Here is a 24,302-nt window from a genome sequence, read left to right on the forward strand (position 1 = left end):
GATAGGCAAGTAACGCAAAATGGGCTAGGAGTTAACAATGCAATGGCAAGGGGAATATACAATGGAGGGATACCACGATACCAAGATGATATAGAGGTTACCGTCAATGGTGATGATGAGTGGCGGTGTTCTTCATGTAGATACCAAGATGATGGAGACTCGTCCCTAAGTAGTCGAAACACCTTAGGAAACGGAAAAACCGCGAACTCAAAATCTCAAATGTCAAATGTCAAATGATGATAGCGGGAATGCGGTGGTGGTTTGCACTTGGCAAAACGGAAGTGGGATGATGGGCTATACACACGGAGTTGAAGTTGCCGTCCCTAAGTAGCCGAAACACCTTAGGAGACACAAGCCACAACTCAAACAAGCTCAAACAACAATTGGGTTAAGTTGGGGTGGCAGAAGTGTATGGTGGGCAAGCCTATGCGGAAGTTATGGAGGTGGTTGATGAAGAATCAACCGTCCCTAAGTATCCTAAACACCTTAGGAGACTAAATTCACTACTCAAACAACCTCAAATGCTATGGGGAACCAAAATGGGTTAGGTTACGGAAGTCGGTGGTGGCAATGCGGATGATATGGTGGAAGGCCTAGGCAAAGATGCCAAAGTTCCAAAATTTGATGGAGTCAAATGGTGGTTAAACCAATGTGTATGGATGGGGGATGTCAATAGCTACTCAACGAGCTAAAGAACACGAAAATCGGACTCCGGATGTGAAAGTTATGGGCAAAACGGTGAAAGAGGCTGATGCTGAAATTCTGTGCAATGTCTCTGGTTAGGCCGGAAGTTCCGGGGTTAGGGCCGGAAGTTCCGGGCTTCAGAAGTTCCGAGGGTGGCCGGAAGTTCCGGGGGTCACGGAAAAAGTCTGGGGACTTTGGGTAAACTTTCTGTTTAGCCCGGAAGTTCCGGGGTAAGGACGGAAGTTCCGGGGGAGGGAAGTTCCGGGGAAGGCCGGAAGTTCCGTGGGTCATGGAATATCTTTCGGGACGAACCCTAAATTCCAGATCTGAGAACGGGGGGTGGAAAAACTCGATTTTTGGGGTCAAAATTGGGGAGATTTCGTGAATGGAAATGGGGGAAAAGAAGGGGAATGCTAGATCCACTCATAACACAGCGAATCCATGGATCAAAATCAACAAATCACAAAAAAATTTGGGGGCTATTTTTGGTGGGGATTTTCGGATTTAGGACGAAATCAAGAAAATCAAGCTAGAAAACAAGGGGTAGGGGCTCCAAAAACGTGATCAACGTGGCTCATGATACCAAGATGATGTAGGGCGGAACCCTAGGGGCCGATCTTTCACGTTTGGAGTGGATCCTACGGGGAGACACGAAGAACGAGCGGAAGAAAACAAAGGGAATCACGGGGGAAAACGAGAGAAAACACTCAACCAACAAGGAATCAATCACACGAGTGCTAGATCACTGAACACAAAGAGATATACGAGATCCAAAGTCAACAACGGACGATACAAGTGGCGGTAGCTCATCTCCGAGAGGAGGTCTTGAATCCATGAGGGATCTTCCCGTGAAGGGGTCTTGAATCCATGGTGGATGTTCTCCGAAGAGGCCGCGGTCTCTCACGAGGAGGAGATCCGTATGGATGAGCAAAGCTCTATCTCTAAATGAGCTATCACAATGCTAACTCTAACTAGGAGGAGGTGAGGGAGTATATATAGTGCTAGCCCACGAAGGGGTAAGTGAGGGCGAAGGGGTACATGGGCTCGGCCCAATACACTGTGCGCAGACAGGCCGGAAGTTCCGGGCGGGGCCGGAAGTTCCGGGCTCCGGAAGTTTCGGGCAGGTTCCGGCCGAGTTCCAGGCTAACCAGAGAGTTGGCGCGCTCGTGGCTAGTCTGGACTCTGGGGGCAGGAGGTTCCGGGCAGGCCGGAAGGTCCGGGGGCCGAAAGTTCCGGGCAGGCCGGAAGGTCCGGGCTTTCCAGAAGCTTGTCCCTGCTTCTTCTTCCTTCTCCTCTTCCATGCTTGGCCTTGGTCCTTGGATCCTCCATGGTCATCTCGGTTGTACCTAAGTGTATGCAAGGTCCATGCATGAGGTAGTAGCCATGTCTCACATGTGGAAAGTGACGGTTCGAAGAGGAGGGAGTTCACCTTGTGCCCAATGGCGTATGGTCGAGGTCTCGTCATATGTCCTCTTGGGGCTTGGAGAGTAGTCCGAGTGTACATGGGGATGAACGTGGGATGCTCCGCATCACACATTGTCCGCATTCCCTCCTTCCTCCCAAGGGCCCTCCTTAATGACCCTCTCCTTGAACGCCTGAGCTACCTCCCCCTTGAGCTTCCACCACTTTGTTCTAGCGACTTTGGCACGCTTATCCCGCTGGACACGAATCCGAAAGCGGAAGTTAGCAACCACTAGCTTATGCCGGGGCACAACACTCTCTTCACGTATCACCTTACAGTCTAGGCACGCACACCTATCTTCTCTTCTCGAGAGGATGAAATCGATCTGGCTAGAGTGTTGGGCACTACTAAAAGTCACCAGATGTGATTTTCTCTTTCTAAAGAGGGTGTCAGCTACAATCACGTCGTAGGCTAGAGCAAAGCTTAAGACATCTTATCCTTCTTGATTCCTAATGCCATAGCCAAAGCCCCCATGCATCCCTTCAAAACCCGTGTTAGATGTACCCACGTGGCCATTGAGATCTCCTCCTACGAAGAGATTCTCGCCAATCGGTACACTCCTCATTATGTCTTCCAGGCCTTCCCATAACTCCCTCTTGGTGTTCTCATTGTGGCCTACTTGCAGGGCATACGCGCTGATAACATTGAGAACTAAGTCCCCAACTACTAGCTTGACCATGATAATCTGGTCCCCACGTCTCTTGACTCTACCACTCCATACTTGAGGCTCTTGTTGATCAAGATGTCTACGCCATTTCTGTTTGTAGCCGTCTCCGTGTACTACAGCTTGAAGCCGGTATCCTCCACCTCCTTCGTCTTCTGTCCCCTCCATTTGGTTTCTTGGACGCAAAGGATATCAACACCTCTCCTCACCGTTGCATCAACTAGCTCCCGAAGCTTCTTTGTCAGAGACTCTACGTTCCAGCTATCTAAGCGAATCCTCCTAGGCTCAACTAGCCTCCAGACCCTTCGCACTCATCAAGTCAAATGCGAAGACCCTTGCTCATTTTTCACTACATCCGGCCGCCGATGTAGCATGCCACTAAGGATGCGACAACCCGATCCTCGCTCACTTGCCACCATATTCGGATCAAGATACGACGCACCGGCCTTTGCCCATTTGCCACCACACCCGGGTTCCGATGTGGTGCGCTGCTGAGAGTGTTATTACGCCCCAACGAAAATCTTTTGGGTTTCATCTCCATAAGAATGGTTGAGTTTTACGTTGGCTCGCCAAGCCTATCACAACCCTTCTCCTTTACCCGGGCTTGAGACCAGCTATGTTGAGACAACATAGGTGGAGTTGCGTGCAGAAAATTAAAAATACAAAATTCGGAGGGAGCGCCCGGAGCACGACACGTGGCGACGGCTGAGAGCATATGCCAAGTGACGTGCTCTCATCCTACCCCAAGTTATCGCTAGGAGGCTTCCGAAGGAGCGCTCCTCAATCAGTTGCTCTCAATTACCCTTCTTGTATTTCCTTTTTATGAATATGCGCATGCAAATGGGACGACCCAATATGTTTCGAGAGGAGGAAAAGCTTCAACGAGAGCTGGTGCCTGTCTCACTTAAGGCGATAAATAGTCACTGCGAGTGACAAGGGCCTGCCTGACTGCTTCGTACGTGGACTTTCTTTGTTCTGTTTTGGGGGCACTTAGCTTATCCTCTCATGGGAGTTTCTAAAAGAGAGTAACTTTATTTCTAACCAATCTCAAAATCAACAAAGCTCGACAACTTTATTTTTTAAGAAGTTCATGTACGTCGTTAGGCCACGGACTATTTTTATCGGTGTGTTTCTTCAGTGTCATATGTAGTTGTTCGTTTTTGGTGTCCTTTTTTTCTGCCGAGAAAGAGAGATTTGTACTAGCTAGAAGCAGCGTTACAATCAGTGTTCATAACTTCCGTAATTTCTGGGGGAAATGACGGAGCCATACCGCAGTCTTGATTTGTTCTCTAGTTTGGTGTCGGCGTTGATTATTTAGTGTCATCCTAGATTTTCAATAAATATTACTTGCACTTTCTCATAAATCACAACTACCATATTCTAAAATGTTAAGGTTATTATGATTCAGAAAAAACGTTATTGGTACACATGTTTTCCTTTTTTTGCGGGTGAATACTGTATTACTCAACTCGAATAATTCATACAATCAATCGTAGAAAGTTCTGTAGCAACTGAAGGCCTCGATCCAATCCAAGTCATGGTTCTACCCTCTAAAGGAGCAAACTTAGCTAGGCTATCATTAACCTTATTCGCTACGATTGATATGAGTAATACAAGATTCACGGAGACAAAAGATATCTAATCTCTTTAACAAGTGACGCATAAATAGATCTATCCATCTCCTTGGCCTGGATTAGCTTCACCGCAACAAGAGAGTCCATCTCAATCATGATTGGAAGATCACTTCATTTGATAGCCAATGAAGGCCTTCCATACAAGCACACAATTCAGCTTCTATAGAGTCACGTATTTTTCCACGGTGATTATACGTCGATTGCACTTTTCAATCGAATGGAGATGCACTTTTCCAGGAAAGCACAACTAGGTTGCAATGTATGTATTTTCTATACTGATTCTATCTCTTTTTTGAGGGAAATATTGATTCTATCTCAGTAGCACTTAAAAAAATGTACTACAATTTTTAGAAAAGTGTAACTGTGTTATTGTATATATATTGTGTGGCATCGTTTATACCTCAGTACCCACCATTTTATTAAAAAAAATTACCTGCGCATTTTTGTAGAAATTAAATGTGCAAATATTGTTTTTAGAACGGCGCAAACTCGGTTATTGCATGTATTTTTCTAGCATGATTGTGCCTCAGTTGCAATTTTCTGTAAATGGTACTTGCACTTTCTCCAAAAATGTGCAACCTAGTTTATGTACGTATTTTTAGCCTTATTATCCCCGAGTTGCACTTTTCTATAAACAGTACTAGTATTTTTTTTCCAGAAATATGCAACTAAAGTAAAAAGGTCAGCTTGGTTTGATATTTTTCACTTTTCAATAAACTGTAGATTTTTTATTCTAAAAGTGTGCAACTAGCCCTACTAGAAAAGTGCGACTAGGTTTTGCAAGTGCATCAAGTGCCCCCTTAGTGGTTTTGGAGTATTGAAGATAAATATGTTGAGGGACTAATGTGTTTGTGAGTGTACACCGGAGTTATAGTCCCTGAAGATTTGGTTTACCGACGGAAGACGACCCCTAAAAATATATTTCTTCAAGTGAAGAAATTGGTACCGCTTTTGAAGAAATTGATGTTAAGACTTTGAAGCTTGAAGACTTTTGTTTTTGTAGTTTCTTTCTTCTTATTTGAGTCATAGGAAAAACCATACTGTTAAAGGGGGTTTAGGTGAAACATATTTCACATTTCAAATGTGATGCTCAAACCTAACACATTCTAGCCGCTTCGAGTGAAACCTTTGAAACTCCGATACAACTGACGAATTTGCTGAAGAAATTCCAACTTCATCAGCCAAAAAGTTGTCCAACAAGAACTGATAGTTGATGTTGTGAATTCATCTCCTCAGAGAGAAGGATCAATTCCTTCAGCAGACACCGACACAGTGCCAATTGCAACTGCTGACGAAGTGGCCAAGTCAAAGGCCATCACAGACTTCAATAATTCAACTGGCTCTCCATGGCCCATCTTTAATGTGAGGACTATTGGGGAACTTGCATGGAAAACAAAAAAATTTCTACGCTCACGCAAGATCTATCCATGAAGATGCATAGCTACGAGAGGGGAGAGTGTGTCTACATACCCTTGTAGACAGTTAAGCGGAAGCGTTTATCAACGGGGTTGATGTAGTCGCACACCTTCACGATCCGTCCTGATCAAGTACCGAATGTACGGCACCTCGGCATTCAGCACACGTTCAGCTCGATGACGTCCTCGCCTTGTCGATCCAACAAGAGAGGCGAAGTAGTAGATGAGTTCCGGCAGCATGACGACAGTTGTGGTGAAAGTATCCGCTGGGCTTCGCGAAGCACAACAGACGTGGACGGAGGAGGAACTAGAACTAGAGGGAGACGGGGCGCCACACACGGCTTGGGGATTGTGCTGTGTGTTGCCCCTCTCCCTCCTCTCATATATATATAGGTGGGGGGGGAGGAGGGGCTGCCCTAGGGCGCGCCCCCAAGGGGACCGGCGGCCGCCCTGGGCTCCTGCCTTGGCCGCGCCCCCTTTCCTTCTTAGGCACGTGGGGGGAAGGCAGGAGGGGAGGCGCCCCCCTTTCCTTTCCCTGCATGTGGAAGAGAAGGAAAGAGGGGGATAGCCCTCTCCCTTCCTTCCTAGGGCCGGCGCCATGAGGTGGGGGCGCACCAGCCCAATGTGGGCTGGTGTGCTCTCCCTCATTGGCCCGTTTGGCCCAATATGCTCCCGTGGCCTCCCGGAACCCCTTCCGGTGATCCGATAAATACCCAGATTATTCCGAAACCTTTTCGGAGACCAAATAGTATCGTCCTATATATCAATCTTTACCTTCAGACTATTCTGGAGCTCCTCATCATGTCCGTGAACACATCCGGGACTCTGAACATCATTCGATCACCAATTCACATAACTCATATAATGCCATATCGTCAACGAACGTTAAGCGTGCGGACCCTAAGGGTTCGAGAATGATGTAGACATGACCGAGACGCTTCTCCGGCCAACAACGAATAGCGGGATCTGGATGCCCATATTGGTTCCCACATATTCTACGAAGATCTTTATCGGTCGAACCTTTATGACAACATACGTAGTTCCCTTTGTCGGTAGGTATGTTACTTGCCCGAGATTCGACCATCGATATCTCAATACCTAGCTCAATCTCGTTACCGCCAGGTCTCTTTACTCGTTCCGTAATACATCATCCCACAACTAACTCCTTATTCACTTTGCTTACAAGCTTCTTATGATGCTGCTTTACTGAGAGGGCCCAAAGATACCACTTTGATACATGGAGTGACAAATCCCGATCTCGATCCATGCCAACTTAATAGACACCTTCGGAGATACCTGTAGAGCATATTTATGATCACCCAGTTATGTTGCGACATTTGATAGCACGCAAGGTATCCCTCCAGTATCTGAGAGTTGCATGATCTCATGGTCGAAGGAATATGTATTTGACAATACGAAAGTAGTAGCAATAAACTGAACGATCATATGCTAAGCTACAGATGGGTCTTGTCCATCACATCATTCTCCTAATGATGTGATCCCATTATCAAGTGACAACACATGTCTATGGTTAGGAAACCTTAACCATCTTTTGATCAACGAGCTAGTCTAGTAGAGGCTCACTAGGGACACAGTATTTGTTTATTTATCCACACATGTATTTAAGTTTCCGGTCAATACAACTATAGAATGAATAGTAAACCTTTATCATGATTAAGGAAATATAATAATAACCACTTTATTTTGCCTCTAGGTCATATTTCCAACAGTATGCCACTTGCACTAAAGTCAATAGTCTAGTTCACATCGCCATGTGATTAACACCCAATGAGTTCTAAGGTATGATCATGTTTTGCTTGTGAGAGAGGTTTAGTCAACGGGTCTGCCACATTCAGATCCGTATGCATTTTGCAAATTTCTATGTCTACAATGCTCCGCATGGAGCTACTCTAGCTAATTGCTCCCACGTTCAATACATATCCAGATTGAGACTCAGAGTCATTTAGATCGGTGTCAAAGCTTGCATCGACGTAACCCTTTACGACAATCTCTTTATCACCTCCATAACCAAGAAACATTTCCTTAGTCTCTTTAAGATACCTAATAATAATTTTGACCGTTGTCCTGTGATCTACTCCTAGATCACTATTGTACCCCCTTGCTAGACTCATGGCAAGGCACACATCAGGTTTGGTACACAACATGGCATATATAATAGAACCTGTGGCTGAGGCATAGGGAGTGACTTTCATTCTCTCTATATCTTCTGCCGTGGTTGGGCTTTGAGTCTTACTCAACTTCACACCTTGCAACACAGGCAAGAACCCTTTCTTTGACTGGTCCATTTTGAACTTCTTCAGAACTTTGTCAAGGTATGTGCTTTGTGAAATTCCTATTAAGCGTCTCGATCTATCCCTATAGATCTTGATGCCCAATATATAAGTAGCTTCACCGAGGTCTTCCATTGAAAAATTCATATTCAACTATCCTCTTATGCTATCCAGAAATTCTATATCATTTCCAATTAACAATATGTCATCCACATATAATATGTTAAAGAGCTCTCACTCACTTTCTTGTAAATACAGGCTTCACCATAAGTCCGTATAAAACCATATGCTTTGATTACCCCATCAAAGCGTATATTCCAAGTCCGAGATGCTTGCCCCAGTCCAGAGATGGATCACTCGAGTTTGCACACTTTGTTAGCACCTTTAGGATCAACAAAACCTTCTCGTTGCATCATATACAACTCTTCTTTAAGAAATCCATTAAGGAATGTAGTTTTGACATCCATTTGCCAGATTTCATAATCATAAAATGCGGCAATTGCTAACATGATTCAGACAGACTTAAGCATCGCTACAGGTGAGAAAGTCGCATCGTAGTCAACCCCTTGAATTTGTCGAAAACCTTTTGTGACAAGTCGAGCTTTGTAGACACTGATATTACCATCATTGTCTTTCTTCTTCTTAAAGATCCATTTATTCTCAACGGCTTGCCGATCATCGGGCAAGTCCACCAAAGTCCACACTTTGTTCTCATACATGGATCCTATCTCAGATTTCATGGTGTCAAGCCATTTATTGGAATCTGGGCTCATCATAGCTTCTTCATAGTTTGTAGGTTTGCCGTTGTCTAACAACATGACTTCCAGGATAGGATTACCATACCAGTCTGGTGCGGTACATGTTCTGGACAACCTACGAAGTTCAGTAGTAACTTGATACGAAGTTTCATGATAATCTTCATTAGCTTCCTCTCTAGTTGGTGCAAGCATCACGGGAACAATTTTCTCTTATGTGCTACTTTCCAATTCGAGAGAAGATACAATTACCTCATCAAGTTCTACTTTCCTCCCACTCACTTCTTTCGAGAGACTCCTTCTCTAGAAATGACCCATTCTTAGCAATAAAGATCTTGCCTTCAGATCTGTGGTAGAAGGTGTACCCAGTAGTTTCTTTAGGGTATCCTATGAAGACGCACTTCTTCGATTTGGGTTCGAGCTTATTAGGCTGAAGCCTTTAGACATAAGTGTTGCATCCCCAAACTTTTAAGAACGACAACTTAGGTTTCTTGCCAAACCATAGTTCATATGGTGTTGTCTCAACGGATTTAGACGGTGCCTAATTTAACATGAATGCGCCAGTGATACGTCTCCGTCGTATCTATAATTTTTGATTGTTCCATGCCAATATTCTTCAACTTTCATATACTTTTGGCAACTTTTTGTACTATTTTTTGGGACTAACATATTGATCCAGTGCTCAATGACAGTTCCTGTTTGTTGCATATTTTATGTTTCGCAGAAACCCAATATCAAATGGAATCCAAACGGGATAAAAACGGACGGAGAATTATTTTGGAATATTTGAGATTTTCCGGAGGAAGAATCAACGTGAAACGGTGCCCGAGGTGGCCAGGAGATAGGGGGGCGCGCCCTCCCCTTGGGCACACCTGGCACTCTCCTGGGCCACCCGTAAGGTAGTTGACGCTCTTCTTTTGCTGCAAGAAAGGTAATTTTACGAGAAAAATCTGGGCGAAAGATTCACCCCAATCGGAGTTACGAATCTCCGGATATAAAAGAAACGGTGAAGGGGCGGAGCTAGAGAACGCAGAAACAGAGAGAGACAGAGAGATGTATCCAATCTCGGAGGGGCTCTCGCCCCTCCCATGCCATGGGAGCCAAGGACCAGAGGGGAAACCCTTCTCCCATCTAGGGAGAAGGTCAAGGAAGAAGAAGAAGAAGTGGGCCTCTCCCCCCTTGCTTCCGGTGGCGCCGGAGCGCTGCCGGGGGCCATCATCATCACCGTGATCTTCACCAACACCTCCGCCATATTCACCAACATCTCCATCACCTCCCCCTTCTATATCCAGCGGTCCACTCTCCCGCAACCCGCTGTACCCTCTACTTGAACATGGTGCTTTATGCTTCATATTATTATCCAATGATGTGTTGCCATCCTATGATGTCTGAGTAGATTTTCGTTGTCTTACCGGTGATTGATGAATTGCTATGATTGGTTTGAATTGCATGTTTTATTATTGGTGCTGTCCTATTGTGCCCTCCGAGTCGCGCAAGCATGAGGGATTCCCGCTGTAGGGTTTGCAATATGTTCATGATTTGCTTATGGTGGGTGGCGTGAGTGACAGAAGCACAAACCCGAGTAAGTAGGTTGTTTGCGTATGGGATAAAGGGGACTTGATACTTTAATGCTATGGTTGGGTTTTACCTTAATGAATCTTTAGTAGTTGCGGATGCTTGCTAGAGTTCCAATCATAAGTGCAGATGATCCAAGTAGAGAAAGTATGTTAGCTTATGCCTCTCCCTCAAATAGAATTGCAATAGTGATTACCGGTCTAGTAACATAGTCAATTGCTTATGGAAAATTTCACAACTCCTACCACCACTTTTCCACACTCTCTATATTTACTTTATTGCATCTTTATCTAAACAGCCCCTAGCTTTTTATTTACGTGTTCTTTATTATCTTGCAAACCTATCCAACAACACCTACAAAGTACCTCTGGTTTCATACTTGTTCTAGGTAAAGCGAACGTTAAGTGTGCGTAGAGTCGTATCAGTGTCCGGTAGGACTTGAGAGAGTATTTGTTCTAACTTTAGCTCCTCGTTGGGTTTGACACTCTTACTTATCGAAAGAGGCTACAACTATCCCGTATACTTGCGGGTTATCAAGACTTTTTTCTGGCGCCGTTGCAGGGGAGTCATAGCGTGGGGTGAATATTCTCGTGTGTGCTTGTTTGCTTTATCACTAAGTAATTTTTATTTGCTGTTCTAAGTTGTTCTCTATCTTTAGTTATGGATATGGAACACAAAATACCAAAAAAATTAGGTGTACTTGCTACTCATGGAGATGGGGAACCTCCTAAAACCCTCGATGCTCGTTATGTTCAAGATATTATGTACTACTTTAATAATCCTAAGAAAACCCCATTCAATTATGTTATGGGAGACACGTTGGATCAACGTGAATACTTTAGGGATTATCGCTTGACACAAAAAGGGAAAATTTTATGGGATCAAATTTCTATGTTGCGTTGGTATGCTCGGGATCTATGCTTGAGATATGATATTACTTGTTGCTCTAGGATGAAGGCTCCACACCTTCCCTTTTCATGCAAATTTAATGATAATGAAACCTTAGCTTCTTATGCTAGGGGTATATATATGATTACTATGATGTTGAAAAAATTGAAGAATTTGTTGCTTTTAAGGCTGCTTATGAAATTGAATCTTTGTTTGAAAAGTATGAAGCTTTAGATGATGATGTTTATAGGCCTGAAAATTATGCTATATTGAAATATTGCTATGAAAATTAAATACAATTACAATATTAATGCATTTATTGAGAAACTCTCCGGTGTCCAAGAAGAGACTAATATTTTGCAGGAAGCTATGGAAGAAGAAATTGATGAAACTGTGAGCTCATTGGATGAAAAAGATGACGAAGAGAGCGAAGAACAAAAGGAGGAAGAGCGGATTGATCACCCGTGTCCACCTTCTAATGAGAGTAACTCTTCAACACATACATTGTTTAATTCCCCTTCGTGCTTACCGAAGGATGATTGCTATGATCCCGTTGATTCTCTTGAAATATCCCTTTTTGATGATGCTTGCTATGCTTTTGGCCAAGATGCCAATATGAATTATGCTTATGGAGATGAACTTGCTATAGTTCCTTATGTTAAACATGAAATTGTTGCTATTGCACCCACGCATGATAGTCCTATTATCTTTTTGAATTCTCCAAACTACACTATATCGGAGAAGTTTGTGCTTACTAAGGATTATATTGATGGGTTGCCTTTTAACATTGCACATGATGATTTTGATGAATGTGATATGCATGTGCTTGCTGCTCCCACTTGCAATTATTATGAGAGAGGAACTATATCTCCACCTCTCTATGTTTTCAATATGATAAAATTGCAAAAAATTGTTGATACGATGCATTGGCCTTTACTATGTGTGCATGAATTGTTCTTTTATGACATGCCGATGCATAGGAAGAGAGTTACACTTTGTTGTTGCATGATATATGTTACTTTGTGCTCACTACTAAACTACAAATCATTGTTAATTAAAATTGGCTTTGATATACCTTGGGATCCGGGTGATCCATCACTTGAGCACTATATGCCTAGCTTAATGGCTTTAAAGAAAGCGCTGCCAGGGAGACAACCCGGAAGTTTTAGAGAGTCATTTATTTTTGTTGAGTGCTTTTATATAGTTTAAAAATAAAAAAAATAAAGAGGGGAACCTAAAACTTTTCAAAAAGAAAAGTGAAAGTGAGAGAGACAAGCATTGTTGAAGTGGGAGAGCTCCTTGAACTTTGTTCATGCTCACGGAAACTTTGTGAATCTTGATTACAGAAACTTTTCATCGAAAATAATTACCCCCTTTCACAATTCCATTGTATTATAAAAATAATGTGCCAAGGTTTGCCTTTAGGATGTTTACAATGCTTGTTGGTTTGTACGTTGCAGGACAGAAACTTTGGATGTAGTGCGCGATTTTACATGTTTAACTGGAACATCAAATGGTTCTGATTCTTTTTGCACTGTCTTTATATACAAATTTTTTATTTTTCCTAATTTTGGTAGAAGTTTTGGGGTACCAGAAGTATGGTGGATGTTCAGATTGCTACAGACTGTTCTGTTTTTGACAGATTCTGTTTTTGATGCATAGTTTGCTTGTTTGGATGAATCTATCAATTTATATCTGTGGATTAAGCCATGAAAAAGCTATATTACAGTAGACACAATGCAAAAACAAAATATGAATTGGTTTGCTACAGTACTTAGAGTAGTGATTTGCTTTATTATACTAACGGATCTTACCGAGTTTTCTGTTGAAGTTTTGTGTGAATGAAGTGTCTAATCGAGGATGTCTCGATATGCGGAAAAGGAAGAGAGGCAAGAGCTCAAGCTTGGGGATGCTCGAGGCACCCCAAGTAAATATTCAAGGAGACTCAAGCGTCTAAGCTTGGGATGCCCCGGAAGGCATCCCCTCTTTCTTCAACAAGTATCGGTATGTTTTCGTATTCGTTTCGTTCATGCGATATGTGCAAGTCTTGGAGCGTATTTTGCATTTAGTTTTCATTTTTCTTTGATGCACCATACTTGTATGAGATAGTCCTTGGTTGATTTATAGAATGCTCATTGCACTTCACTTAAATCTTTTGAGTGTGGCTTTATAGAATGCTTCATGTGCTTCACTTATATCATTTGAAGTTTGGATTGCCTGTTTCTCTTTACTTAGAAAACCGCCATTTGTAGAATGCTCTTTTGCTTCACTTATATTTGTTAGACCATGGGCATATCTTTTTTAGAAAGGATTAAAATCTCTTGCTTCACTTATATCTATTTAGAGAGATGACAGGAATTGGTCATTCACATGATTAGTCATAAAATCCTACATAAACTTGTGGATCACGGAATATGATATGTTTGATTCCTTGCAATAGTTTTGCGATATTGAGATGATAATATGTGGGAGGTACTAGTAGATGGTTGTGTTTAGTAAGGATGTTGGTGTTAAGGTTTGTGATTCCCAAAGCATGCACGTATTGTCTATTAACTATGTAACCAAATTGGCGCGCATTGTATTTTGATTGTTTATCTTTGCGTGAAGGTCGGGGGCGCGCGATGGTTAACTCCTACCAACCCCCCTAGGAGCATGCACGTAGTACTTTGTTTCAAGGGCTTTTAAATTTTTGCAATAAGTATGTGAGTTCTTTATGAATAATGTTGAGTCCATGGATTATACACACTTTTACCTTTCCATCATTGCTAGCCTCTTCGGTACCGTGCATTGCCCTTTGTCACCTCGAGAGTTGGCGCAAACTTCGCCGGTGCATCCAAACCCCGTGATACGATACGCTCTATCACACATAAGCCTCCTTATATCTTCCTCAAAACAGTCACCATACCTACCTATTATGGCATTTCCATAGCCATTCCGAGATATATTGCCATGCAACTTCCATCATCATCATATACATGACTTGAGCATTCATTGTCATATTGCCTTGCATGATCGTAAGATAGCCAGCATGATGTTTTCATGGCTTGTCGGTTTTTTGATGTCATTGCTATGCTAGATCATTGCACATCCCGGTACACCGCCGGAAGCATTCATATAGAGTCATGTCTTTGTTCTAGTATGGAGTTGTAATATTGAGTTGTAAGTAAATAAAAATGTGATGATCATCATTATAGAGCATTGCCCCATAAAAAAAAGAAAAAGAAAAAAAAGAGAAAAAAAAGGGAAAGGCCAAAGAAGCCTAAATAAAAAAGGGGGCAAAAGAAGCCCACCCAAAAAGAAAAAAAGAACAAAAGAAAAAAAAGAAAAAGAAAAGGGGCAATGTTACTATCCTTTTTCCACACTTGTGCTTCAAAGTAGCACCATGTTCTTCATATAGAGAGTCTCTTATGTTGTCACTTTCATATACTAGTGGGAATTTTCATTATAGAACTTGGCTTGTATATTCCAATGACGTGCTTCCTCAAATGCCCTAAGTCTTCATGAGCAAGCAAGTTGGATGCACACCCACTTAGTTTATTTTGTTGAGCTTTCATACACTTATAGCTCTTAGTTCATCCGTTGCATGGCAATCCCTACTCCTCGCATTGACATCAATTGATGGGCATCTCCATAGCCCGTTGATTAGCCGCGTCGATGTGAGACTTTCTTACTTTTTGTCTTCTCCACATAACCTCCACCATCATATTCTATTCCACCCATAGTGCTATATCCATGGCTCACGCTCATGTATTGCATGAGAGTTGAAAAAGTTTGAGAATACTAAAGTATGAAACAATTGCTTGGCTGGCACTGCGATATGCATGAGGGGTACCTTGTGTTAAGAAAAGGAAGCATACCAGACTATATGACTTTGTAGGGATAACTTTCTGAAGCATTGATATTTTGAAAGACATGATTGTTTGTTGGGATGCCCTAAGTATTATTGTTTTTATGTAAAATGATAGACTATTGCTTTGAATCACTCGTGTCTTAATATTCATGCCATGATTAGACATATGATCAAGATTATGCCAGGTAGCATTCCACATCAAAAATTATCTTTTTATCATTTACCTTCTCGAGGACGAGCAGGAATTAAGCTTGGGGATGCTGATACGTCTCCGTCGTATCTATAATTTTTGATTGTTCCATGCCAATATTCTTCAACTTTCATATACTTTTGGCAACTTTTTATACTATCTTCTCTTCTCGAGAGGATGAAATCGATCTGGCTAGAGTGTTGGGCACTACTAAAAGTCACCAGATGTGATTTTCTCTTTCTAAAGAGGGTGTCAGCTACAATCACGTCGTAGGCTAGAGCAAAGCTTAAGACATCTTATCCTTCTTGATTCCTAATGCCATAGCCAAAGCCCCCATGCATCCCTTCAAAACCCGTGTTAGATGTACCCACGTGGCCATTGAGATCTCCTCCTACGAAGAGATTCTCGCCAATCGGTACACTCCTCATTATGTCTTCCAGGCCTTCCCATAACTCCCTCTTGGTGTTCTCATTATGGCCTACTTGCAGGGCATACGCGCTGATAACATTGAGAACTAAGTCCCCAACTACTAGCTTGACCATGATAATCTGGTCCCCACGTCTCTTGACTCTACCACTCCATACTTGAGGCTCTTGTTGATCAAGATGTCTACGCCATTTCTGTTTGTAGCCGTCTCCGTGTACTACAGCTTGAAGCCGGTATCCTCCACCTCCTTCGTCTTCTGTCCCCTCCATTTGGTTTTTTGGACGCAAAGGATATCAACACCTCTCCTCACCGTTGCATCAACTAGCTCCCGAAGCTTCTTTGTCAGAGACTCTACGTTCCAGCTATCTAAGCGAATCCTCCTAGGCTCAACTAGCCTCCAGACCCTTCGCACTCATCAAGTCAAATGCGAAGACCCTTGCTCATTTTCCACTACATCCGGCCGCCGATGTAGCATGCCACTAAGGATGCGACAACCCGATCCTCGCTCACTTGCCACCATATTCGGATCAAGATACGACGCACCGGCCTTTGCCCATTTGCCACCACACCCGGGTTCCGATGTGGTGCGCTGCTGAGAGTGTTATTACGCCCCAACGAAAATCTTTTGGGTTTCATCTCCATAAGAGTGGTTGAGTTTTACGTTGGCTCGCCAAGCCTATCACAACCCTTCTCCTTTACCCGGGCTTGAGACCAGCTATGTTGAGACAACATAGGTGGAGTTGCGTGCAGAAAATTAAAAATACAAAATTCGGAGGGAGCGCCCGGAGCACGACACGTGGCGACGGCTGAGAGCATATGCCAAGTGACGTGCTCTCATCCTACCCCAAGTTATCGCTAGGAGGCTTCCGAAGGAGCGCTCCTCAATCAGTTGCTCTCAATTACCCTTCTTGTATTTCCTTTTTATGAATATGCGCATGCAAATGGGACGACCCAATATGTTTCGAGAGGAGGAAAAGCTTCAACGAGAGCTGGTGCCTGTCTCACTTAAGGCGATAAATAGTCGCTGCGAGTGACAAGGGCCTGCCTGACTGCTTCGTACGTGGACTTTCTTTGTTCTGTTTTGGGGGCACTTAGCTTATCCTCTCATGGGAGTTTCTAAAAGAGAGTAACTTTATTTCTAACCAATCTCAAAATCAACAAAGCTCGACAACTTTATTTTTTAAGAAGTTCATGTACGTCGTTAGGCCACGGACTATTTTTATCGGTGTGTTTCTTCAGTGTCATATGTAGTTGTTCGTTTTTGGTGTCCTTTTTTTCTGCCGAGAAAGAGAGATTTGTACTAGCTAGAAGCAGCGTTACAATCAGTGTTCATAACTTCCGTAATTTCTGGGGGAAATGACGGAGCCATACCGCAGTCTTGATTTGTTCTCTAGTTTGGTGTCGGCGTTGATTATTTAGTGTCATCCTAGATTTTCAATAAATATTACTTGCACTTTCTCATAAATCACAACTACCATATTCTAAAATGTTAAGGTTATTATGATTCAGAAAAAATGTTAACGTTATTGGTACACATGTTTTCCTTTTTTTGCGGGTGAATACTGTATTACTCAACTCGAATAATTCATACAATCAATCGTAGAAAGTTCTGTAGCAACTGAAGGCCCCGATCCAATCCAAGTCATGGTTCTGCCCTCTAAAGGAGCAAATTTAGCTAGGCTATCATTAACCTTATTCGCTACGATTGATATGAGTAATACAAGATTCACGGAGACAAAAGAAATCTAATCTCTTTAACAAGTGACGCATAAATAGATCTATCCATCTCCTTGGCCTGGATTAGCTTCACCGCAACAAGAGAGTCCATCTCAATCATGATTGGAAGATCACTTCATTTGATAGCCAATGAAGGCCTTCCATACAAGCACACAATTCAGCTTCTATAGTCACGTATTTTTCCATGGTGATTATACGTCGATTGCACTTTTCAATCGAATGGAGATGCACTTTTCCAGGAAAGCACAACTAGGTTGCAATGTATGTATTTTCTATATTGATTCTATCTCTTTTTTGAGGGAAATATTGATTCTATCTCAGTAGCACTTAAAAAAATGTACTACAATTTTTAGAAAAGTGTAACTGTGTTATTGTATATATATTGTGTGGCATCGTTTATACCTCAGTACCCACCATTTTATTAAAAAAAATTACCTGCGCATTTTTGTAGAAATTAAATGTGCAACTATTGTTTTTAGAACGGCGCAAACTCGGTTATTGCATGTATTTTTCTAGCATGATTGTGCCTCAGTTGCAATTTTCTGTAAATGGTACTTGCACTTTCTCCAAAAATGTGCAACCTAGTTTATGTACGTATTTTTAGCCTTATTATCCCCGAGTTGCACTTTTCTATAAACAGTACTAGTATTTTTTTTCCAGAAATATGCAACTAAAGTAAAAAGGTCAGCTTGGTTTGATATTTTTCACTTTTCAATAAACTGTAGATTTTTTATTCTAAAAGTGTGCAACTAGCCCTACTAGAAAAGTGCGACTAGGTTTTGCAAGTGCATCAAGTGCCCCCTTAGTGGTTTTGGAGTATTGAAGATAAATATGTTGAGGGACTAATGTGTTTGTGAGTGTACACCGGAGTTATAGTCCCTGAAGATTTGGTTTACCGACGGAAGACGACCCCTAAAAATATATTTCTTCAAGTGAAGAAATTGGTACCGCTTTTGAAGAAATTGATGTTAAGACTTTGAAGCTTGAAGACTTTTGTTTTTGTAGTTTCTTTCTTCTTATTTGAGTCATAGGAAAAACCATACTGTTAAAGGGGGTTTAGGTGAAACATATTTCACATTTCAAATGTGATGCTCAAACCTAACACATTCTAGCCGCTTCGAGTGAAACCTTTGAAACTCCGATACAACTGACGAATTTGCTGAAGAAGTTCCAACTTCATCAGCCAAAAAGTTGTCCAACAAGAACTGATAGTTGATGTTGTGAATTCATCTCCTCAGAGAGAAGGATCAATTCCTTCAGCAGACACCGACACAGTGCCAATTGCAACTGCTGACGAAGTGGCCAAGTAAAAGGCCATCACAGACTTCAATAATTCAACTGGCTCTCCATGGCCCATCTTTAATGTGAGGACTATTGGGGAACTTGCATGGAAAACAAAAAAATTTCTACGCTCACGCAAGATCTATCCATGAAGATGCATAGCTACGAGAGGGGAGAGTGTGTCTACATACCCTTGTAGACAGTTAAGCGGAAGCGTTTATCAACGGGGTTGATGTAGTCGCACACCTTCACGATCTGTCCTGATCAAGTACCGAATGTACGGCACCTCGGCATTCAGCACACGTTCAGCTCGATGACGTCCTCGCCTTGTCGATCCAACAAGAGAGGCGAAGTAGTAGATGAGTTCCGGCAGCATGACGACAGTGGTGGTGAAAGTATCCGCTGGGCTTCGTGAAGCACAACAGACGTGGACGGAGGAGGAACTAGAACTAGAGGGAGACGGGGCGCCACACACGGCTTGGGGATTGTGCTGTGTGTTGCCCCTCTCCCTCCTCTCATATATATATAGGTGGGGGGGGGGAGGAGGGGCTGCCCTAGGGCGCGCCCCCAAGGGGACCGGCGGCCGCCCTGGGCTCCTGCCTTGGCCGCGCCCCCTTTCCTTCTTAGGCACGTGGGGGGAAGGCAGGAGGGGAGGCGCCCCCTTTTCCTTTCCCTGCATGTGGAAGAGAAGGAAAGAGGGGGCTAGCCCTCTCCCTTACTTCCTAGGGCCGGCGCCATGAGGTGGGGGCGCACCAGCCCAATGTGGGCTGGTGTGCTCTCCCTCATTGGCCCGTTTGGCCCAATATGCTCCCGTGGCCTCCCGGAACCCCTACCGGTGATCCGATAAATACCCAGATTATTCCGAAACCTTTTCGGAGACCAAATAGTATCGTCCTATATATCAATCTTTACCTTCAGACTATTCTGGAGCTCCTCATCATGTCCGTGAACACATCCGGGACTCTGAACATCATTCGATCACCAATTCACATAACTCATATAATGCCATTCGATCACCAATTCACATAACTCATATTATGAGAGAGGAACTATATCTCCACCTCTCTATGTTTCCAATATGATAAAATTGCAAAAAATTGTTGATACGATGCATTGGCCTTTACTATGTGTGCATGAATTGTTCTTTTATGACATGCCGATGCATAGGAAGAGAGTTACACTTTGTTGTTGCATGATATATGTTACTTTGTGCTCACTACTAAACTACAAATCATTGTTAATTAAAATTGGCTTTGATATACCTTGGGATCCGGGTGATCCATCACTTGAGCACTATATGCCTAGCTTAATGGCTTTAAAGAAAGCGCTGCCAGGGAGACAACCCGGAAGTTTTAGAGAGTCATTTATTTCTGTTGAGTGCTTTTATATAGTTTAAAAATAAAAAAAATAAAGAGGGGAACCTAAAACTTTTCAAAAAGAAAAGTGAAAGTGAGAGAGACAAGCATTGTTGAAGTGGGAGAGCTCCTTGAACTTTGTTCATGCTCACGGAAACTTTGTGAATCTTGATTACAGAAACTTTTCATCAAAAATAATTACCCCCTTTCACAATTCCATTGTATTATAAAAATAATGTGCCAAGGTTTGCCTTTAGGATGTTTACAATGCTTGTTGGTTTGTACGGTGCAGGACAGAAACTTTGGATGTAGTGCGCGATTTTACATGTTTAACTGGAACATCAAATGGTTCTGATTCTTTTTGCACTGTCTTTATATACAAATTTTTTATTTTTCCTAATTTTGGTAGAAGTTTTGGGGTACCAGAAGTATGGTGGATGTTCAGATTGCTACAGACTTTTCTGTTTTTGACAGATTCTGTTTTTGATGCATAGTTTGCTTGTTTGGATGAATCTATCAATTTATATCTGTGGATTAAGCCATGAAAAAGCTATATTACAGTAGACACAATGCAAAAACAAAATATGAATTGGTTTGCTACAGTACTTAGAGTAGTGATTTGCTTTATTATACTAACGGATCTTACCGAGTTTTCTGTTGAAGTTTTGTGTGAATGAAGTGTCTAATCGAGGATGTCTCGATATGCGGAAAAGGAAGAGAGGCAAGAGCTCAAGCTTGGGGATGCTCGAGGCACCCCAAGTAAATATTCAAGGAGACTCAAGCGTCTAAGCTTGGGATGCCCCGGAAGGCATCCCCTCTTTCTTCAACAAGTATCGATATGTTTTCGTATTCGTTTCGTTCATGCGATATGTGCAAGTCTTGGAGCGTATTTTGCATTTAGTTTTCATTTTTCTTAGATGCACCATACTTGTATGAGATAGTCCTTGGTTGATTTATAGAATGCTCATTGCACTTCACTTAAATCTTTTGAGTGTGGCTTTATAGAATGCTTCATGTGCTTCACTTATATCATTTGAAGTTTGGATTGCCTGTTTCTCTTTACTTAGAAAACCGCCATTTGTAGAATGCTCTTTTGCTTCACTTATATTTGTTAGACCATGGGCATATCTTTTTTTAGAAAGGATTAAAATCTCTTGCTTCACTTATATCTATTTAGAGAGATGACAGGAATTGGTCATTCACATGATTAGTCATAAAATCCTACATAAACTTGTGGATCACGGAATATGATATGTTTGATTCCTTGCAATAGTTTTGCGATATTGAGATGATAATATGTGGGAGGTACTAGTAGATGGTTGTGTTTAGTAAGGATGTTGGTGTTAAGGTTTGTGATTCCCAAAGCATGCACGTATGGTCTACTAACTATGTAACCAAATTGGCGCGCATTGTATTTTGATTGTTTATCTTTGCGTGAAGGTCGGGGGCGCGCGATGGTTAACTCCTACCAACCCCCCCTAGGAGCATGCACGTAGTACTTTGTTTCAAGGGCTTTTAAATTTTTGCAATAAGTATGTGAGTTCTTTATGACTAATGTTGAGTCCATGGATTATACACACTTTTACCTTTCCATCATTGCTAGCCTCTTCGGTACCGTGCATTGCCCTTTGTCACCTCGAGAGTTGGCGCAAACTTCGCCGGTGCATCCAAACCCCGTGATACGATACGCTCTATCACACATAAGCCTCCTTATATCTTCCTCAAAACAGCCACCATACCTACCTATTATGGCATTTCCATAGCCATTCCGAGATATATTGCCATGCAACTTCCATCATCATCATATACATGACTTGAGCATTCATTGTCATATTGCCTTGCATGATCGTAAGATAGCCAGCATGATGTTTTCATGGCTTGTCGGTTTTTGATGTCATTGCTATGCTAGATCATTGCACATCCCGGTACACCGCCGAAAGCATTCATATAGAGTCATGTCTTTGTTCTAGTATCGAGTTGTAATATTGAGTTGTAAGTAAATAAAAGTGTGATGATCATCATTATAGAGCATTGCCCCATAAAAAAAAGAAAAACAAAAAAAGAGAAAAAAAAGGGAAAGGCCAAAGAAGCCTAAATAAAAAAGGGGGCAAAAGAAGCCCACCCAAAAAGAAAAAAAAGAACAAAAGAAAAAAAAGAAAAAGAAAAGGGGCAATGTTACTATCCTTTTTCCACACTTGTGCTTCAAAGTAGCACCATGTTCTTCATATAGAGAGTCTCTTATGTTGTCACTTTCATATACTAGTGGGAATTTTCATTATAGAACTTGGCTTGTATATTCCAATGACGTGCTTCCTCAAATGCCCTAAGTCTTCATGAGCAAGCAAGTTGGATGCACACCCACTTAGTTTCTTTTGTTGAGCTTTCATACACTTATAGCTCTTAGTTCATCCGTTGCATGGCAATCCCTACTCCTCGCATTGACATCAATTGATGGGCATCTCCATAGCCCGTTGATTAGCCGCGTCGATGTGAGACTTTCTTACTTTTTGTCTTCTCCACATAACCTCCACCATCATATTCTATTCCACCCATAGTGCTATATCCATGGCTCACGCTCATGTATTGCATGAGAGTTGAAAAAGTTTGAGAATACTAAAGTATGAAACAATTGCTTGGCTGACACTGCGATAGGCATGAGGGGTACCTTGTGTTAAGAAAAGGAAGCATACCAGACTATATGATTTTGTAGGGATAACTTTCTGAAGCATTGATATTTTGAAAGACATGATTGTTTGTTGGGATGCCCTAAGTATTATTGTTTTTATGTAAAATGATAGACTATTGCTTTGAATCACTCGTGTCTTAATATTCATGCCATGATTAGACATATGATCAAGATTATGCCAGGTAGCATTCCACATCAAAAATTATCTTTTTATCATTTACCTTCTCGAGGACGAGCAGGAATTAAGCTTGGGGATGCTGATACGTCTCCGTCGTATCTATAATTTTTGATTGTTCCATGCCAATATTCTTCAACTTTCATATACTTTTGGCAACTTTTTATACTATTTTTTAGGACTAACATATTGATCCAGTGCCCAGTGCCAGTTCCTGTTTGTTGCATGTTTTATGTTTTGCAGAAACCCAATATCAAACGGAATCCAAACAGGATAAAAACGGACGGAGAATTATTTTGGAATATTTGGGATTTTCCGGAGGAAGAATCAACACGAAACGGTGCCCGAGGTGGCCAGGAGATAGGGGGCGCGCCCCCCTGGGCGCACCTGGCACTCTCCTGGGCCACCTGTAAGGCGGTTGACACTCTTCTTTTGCTGCAAGAAAGCTAATTTTACGAGAAAAATCTGGGCGAAAGATTCACCCCAATCGGAGTTACGGATCTCCGGATATAAAAGAAACGGTGAAGGGGCAGAGCCAGAGAACGCAGAAACAGAGAGAGACAGAGAGATAGATCCAATCTCGGAGGGGCTCTCGCCCCTCCCACGCCATGAGAGCCAAGGACCAGAGGGGAAACCCTTCTACCATCTAGGGAGGAGGTCAAGGAAGAAGAAGAAGAAGGGGGCCTCTCTCCCCTTGCTTCCGGTGGCGCCGGAGCGCTGCCGGGGGCCATCATCATCACCGCGATCTTCACCAACACCTCCGCCATCTTCACCAACATCTCCATCACCTCCCCCCTTCTATATCCAGCGGTCCACTCTCCCGCAACCCGCTGTACCCTCTACTTGAACATGGTGCTTTATGCTTCATATTATTATCCAATGATGTGTTGCCATCCTATGATGTGTGAGTAGATTTTCGTTGTCCTACCGGTGATTGATGAATTGCTATGATTGGTTTGAATTGCATGTTTTATTATTGGTGCCGTCCTATTGTGCCCTCCGTGTCGCGCAAGCGTGAGGGATTCCTTCTGTAGGGTTTGCAATATGTTCATGATTTGCTTATGGTGGGTGGCGTGAGTGATAGAAGCACAGACCCGAGTAAGTAGGTTGTTTGCGTATGGGATAAAGGGGACTTGATACTTTAATGCTATGGTTGGGTTTTACCTTGATGAATCTTTAGTAGTTGCGGATGCTTGCTAGAGTTGCAATCATAAGTGCATATGATCCAAGTAGA

The sequence above is a fragment of the Triticum aestivum genome, chromosome 3B, assembly GCF_018294505.1.
Source record: "Triticum aestivum cultivar Chinese Spring chromosome 3B, IWGSC CS RefSeq v2.1, whole genome shotgun sequence".
Lineage (NCBI taxonomy): Eukaryota > Viridiplantae > Streptophyta > Magnoliopsida > Poales > Poaceae > Triticum > Triticum aestivum.